This window comes from Triticum aestivum, chromosome 3D, assembly GCF_018294505.1.
Source record: "Triticum aestivum cultivar Chinese Spring chromosome 3D, IWGSC CS RefSeq v2.1, whole genome shotgun sequence".
NCBI lineage: Eukaryota > Viridiplantae > Streptophyta > Magnoliopsida > Poales > Poaceae > Triticum > Triticum aestivum.
In genome coordinates, this window is record NC_057802.1 from 16852747 (window position 1) to 16857946 (window position 5200).

The following is a 5200-nucleotide window of genomic DNA, read 5'->3' on the forward strand; positions in this document are numbered from 1 at the left end:
TTTGCTTGAGGTCATCAAATTCTCTCTTCTTGATTTTTATGATGCTCCGAGGGATGTGTGCCCCACGGAAGCCTTCCTTGAACTCTTCCTAGGTGATGTTGTGTTCACTGGGATGCATGTGTAGGAAGTTTTCCCACCATGCTGCAGCTGCTCCAGTAAGGTAGTGTGGTGCATAAAGCACCTTCTCATTATCTGAGCACTGAGCAATAATCAGCTTCCTCTCGATGTCACGAAGCCAGTCATCGGCTTCCAGCGGCCTATCAGTGTGAGCAAAAGTTGAAGGGCGAGTCTTCTGTAACTCAGATAACTTGGACTGGGGTTGGTACGGCTCACGGTGATTTCCCATATTGATGACGTGATTCATCATCTCTTGGTGTCGTTGCTGGCTTTGTTCGAAGAGACGGCATACTTGAGACAGGGCTGCTTCGCTGTCCTGTTGACTGGACTGTCCCTGAGTGAAGTTGTTGCTAGTCTGTGTCCCATAAACTTCTTCTGGCTGATTGGGCATGGAACGAGTCCACGGACGAGACATTTTTCCAGTCTGGGGTATTATTTTGCAAAACTCATGAGAAGAACTGTGTGGCACAAGGAAAATCTTGCAAAGGAAAAAATTTAAAAGACCTCAAGATTTTTCAAGTAAACATAAACGATTTCGCACGGAGAAGAACCGCTTAGCATATATCTTACACGCGAAAAGCAAACACACGATACAGCACTCAGGATGTGCGTACACATTCCTGACATGTTATTAGCACACTCTCAAGATGTGAGTGGGAGGAAAGTAGAACTTGATGAGGTAACTGTGCCTGCTCCCTTATTGGAAAGTAGATCATCACAGAAATCAGTTTCTGTGACACCTACACCAAATAGTGAGGAAGTTAATGATAATGATCATGAAACTTCAGATCAAGTTATTACTGAACTTCGTAGGTCAACTAGATCAAGATCCGCACCAGAGTGGTACGGTAATCCTGTTATGGAGGTCATGTTACTAGACCATGGCGAACCTACGAACTATGAAGAAGCGATGGTGAGCCCAGATTCCGCAAAATGGCTTGAAGCCATGAAATCCGAGATGGGATCCATGTATGAAAACAAAGTATGGACTTTGGTTGACTTGCCCGATGGTCGGCAAGCCATTGAAAACAAATGGATCTTCAAAAAGAAGACTGACACTGATGGTAATATTACTGTCTATAAAGCTCGACTTGTTGCGAAAGGTTTTCGACAAGTTCAAGGGATTGACTACGATGAGACCTTCTCACCCGTAGCGATGCTTAAGTCTGTCCGCATTTTATGATTATGAAATTTGGCAAATTGTCACGACCGGTTTTTCAATAAAATATTTATTAAGAGACCAATCCCTTTTACGGACCAGTAAAGAAGAATTCCTTCTCACTGGTAGACAATATCTTGGTCACAGAAGAAAAATACCAGGAGTACTGAATATAATACAAGGTTGAGCGGAGACTGCTCAACAATTTATTACAAACACACCAATAAAAGCATAAATGCGGATAGGGTGGCATAACTACTAACTCACGATAACAACGGTGGTGGAAATATCACCGCGAAGTGGGTGATATGACTCCTGAAAACTACAGCTCTTCGAGCGTCGGAGTGAGGCTCGAGGAGACTTATTGCGGGTGGCGGAAGCGTATATAATACAAGTGACCAATATCCAGGATCGCACGGGACTGACTGGGATTCCTCTAGGCGTCGGACTCACTATCAAACTCTTCATCCATGAGATCGCCTTCGTCAACATCTGGCCAAATCAACAAGCCAGGTGAGTACTATGAAAGTACTCGCAAGACAGTTCGGACTTAAGATATAACAAATGTATGCATGGAGCATAAGAATAGGTTAACAAGTGCATCTAGACATAGAGATAATACTGCATGGGAAATAAAAGAGAAGTCGGGCGGTAGTCCTCCCGAAATCCCAAAATAAATACTGGGTGCCAAACGAGGGTCTGAATGACTCCTCGAGAGGAAAATGCAAGAATAACAATGCCGCATTCGGGCGTCAGGGCGACACCACATAAAGGGCTTATAATAGAAAATAAAAGATAGTGCATGCCACAGTCGGACGTGTGAGCGACATCGCATAAAGGGCTTATATCAAAAGTAAATAACCAAATGCCACAGTCGCACGTCTGAGCGACATCACATAAAGGGCTTATATTAAGAGTAAATAACAAGAGTGCCACAGTCGGACGTCTGGGCGACATCACATAAAGGGCTTATATCAAGAGTAAATAACAAGAGTGCCACAGTCGGACGTCTGAGCGACATCACATAAAGGGCTTATATCAAGAGTAAATAACAAGAGTGCCACAGTCGGACGTCTGAGCGACATCACATAAAGGGCTTCATAACTTAGTACCTTAGTGGCTCAAGAATTTAAATCATAACAACGGAATAATCATGTATGAGGTAAATAACAGGGGTTAGTCCATCCTTAGGAAAAATGTTTAACCAAGTTTACCACTCCAGTTTGGTTACCGGGGATAATGCCATGAGGACTTGACATAGAAATGGATACACTGATCACGATACTTGACCTTGGATACGATGACTCGGAAGGATTTGACTCTGCAGAGTTTGTACTTTAACCACAGCCAACGGATTTCAGTAGTCACGGGGACTAGTTCCGTTTACGGTGTTTTGGGAGAAACACATCTAACCAGTACACACCCATTCAACATTCCGAAGCCAGGAATCACCCTCGGCAACATTCAAGAAAAACCTTGAGACGGGGAGGCTACAACCTCGCGTAGCATGGGATCAAATTTATATACGCGCGCTCTAAGGGGTGCCCCCCTCTCGGTCCCAACCGGAAACACCCATGCCCCCTGACCGGATGACCGGCTTTACTCCAGGGCCATGGAACCCTCATCCCGGCCCCTCTATTTGGTGTGTACACGGAAAGAGGTTACCAACTTACTAAACCGCATTCTGGCAGAAAACATGTGGTGGCACGGAAGGGGGAAGAACGATAACGTGACTCCGTCCACGTTAACGTCGGAATTTTAACGGATGACGTAAGGCTGGCATGCTACAACAGTACCACCTTACTGCCCTTCATGTCACCACATGACTAGGCCATCTCTCATCAGAGATCATAGTAACTTCGGAACACGCGGGTAGTTGCCTTACATGCAACAAGATACTCACCGATGCTCATATGCCATGCACAACCATTCACGCAAACATGCAAAACACTAATCATATCAAAGATTCAAACATGCTTGCCTGGTTCGGAGAAGTCGGAGTCTAGCTCGGTGAAGTTCGCGGCTCCGTCACCTCTCCCGGAACCTATGGTATAGCGAAAAAGCATACTAACGTGAAAACCAATGTGTGCATAAAAGTTGTTCCAAAAATTTTTCAAATAAATCCCATAGAAAACTAGACAAAATTATAATACTGTCAGAAAAAGAATCACTCCAAAATCGCTTTTTATTAAAAAGTTATAAGGGTTTCTGTCCAGGGACTCATCTGTAATGAAACAGAAAAGTTCCAGGGGCTTAACTGAGAAAACAGAAAACGGTTCGAATAGAAACGCGCCAGCCCATAGAGAAAACGCACTCTGCCCGAAGGCGCCAACAGAAAACGCTTCGGGGTGAAAGAAGAGAGGCTGGCGTGGGGGTCCACATGGCTCCCTCGGGGCTCTTCCAGTGGCTAGGCGGGGTCTTGGTGGAGTGCAGAGGTGGTGTGGGTACTAGCTGGAGCTCGGGGCCTCTATTTATAGGCGGCTCGAGGGGGTGGCCGTGAACGGAGAATCTCCGGCGAGCAATTACGGCGATGCAGTGGATTGGCAGGGGGTTTAGGTGGCCAGGCAGCATCAGTGGGAGTTACTGGTCCCGTTCCACTGCTAAACTCGGTCGGGCATGGCGTAATGGCGCCGGTCTTCGTCGGGGTCGCCGTACTGGCACGGCGGCGGCAGAGAGCATGCTCCGCGCCTAGCGGTTCACGACGAGGGTGGCAGCGCGCATGGGGGAGTGGAAGACCACGCGCCGACCTCCGGTGGCTTGGGCGGCGCTGGACGGCGCCGTCTGCGCTGCGCCTCCCTTCTGACGGCCGCAAAGCCGCCGCTGGCGTCGGTCACGGGGCGGCGCACCTCCTGCTGCTCGTCGCCGACGTCCGCAAGCTTCCAGGCGGTCGTGCGGTGCAGAGGACAAGGGGGAGGGGACAGGGAACACGGCGACGTCGGGGCACTGGTGAGATCGGCAACGGACACTGAAGAAACGACAGTGGTTTCAGACACTGTTAACTGAATTTGACTGAACCTGATATTGACAGTGCTCTGAAGGTGTTCGATGAAATGATATGGTATGAAGAAAATTTTTTCTGGAGCTGGGACTTGGTGAGGTGACCTCTCAATGCACCCAGAGGCTGCCTGATTTTTCTCAGAATTTTTGGAGAAGGATTTGAATGAATTTCATCAAATTTGGCAAATCTGGTCCAAACTTGCAGCAAGTATAGTTTGAAAAATTTGAACTGGAGACCAGTGGATCTTCATTGATCTAGGTTGAGGGTTCAAAGGACTATCCAGGGAAGTTGGTTTGGAGGCAAAAATCAAAACAGAAAGAGTAGCTCCTTTGAAAAACTCCAAGAGCTAGAATAGAAGGCTGAATTTGTTTTTGATAAGAAATAAGTGGAGATAAATAAATGGAGAGGTCCATCTTGCTGGGTTTGAAGTAAATCATGTTCCAAAGATGAGGAATGGTTTATGAGAGTGGATTTGCACTAAGGTCATGGCAAGAGAGATTTGTTGAAAGTGGCAAAGGACCATTCCAAAAGCCATAGGGCATTTTCAAAGAAATTTTCAAAGGACATTTTTCCCAAGTGAAAAGTATTTTGGTTTGAGTCCAATTAAAAAGAAAGAACCTCCAAGACCAAAATCAAGTCTTGGGTGAAACTAAATAAAACTCTTGCCATAAAGAAAATATTTTGAAAGGGAGGGTTCTTTTGAAGAAAAAAAATTAAAACACCTCCCTCAAGTCAAATAAAATTTTTGAAAAATCCAAATAAAATTTTGGGTGTCACACAAATGGATGTCAAAACTGCATTCCTGAATGGATTTCTGGAAGAAGAGTTGTATATGATGCAACCGGAAGGTTTTGTCGATCCAAAGGGAGCTAACAAAGTGTGCAAGCTCCAGCGATCCATTTATGGACTGGTGCAAGCCTCTCGGA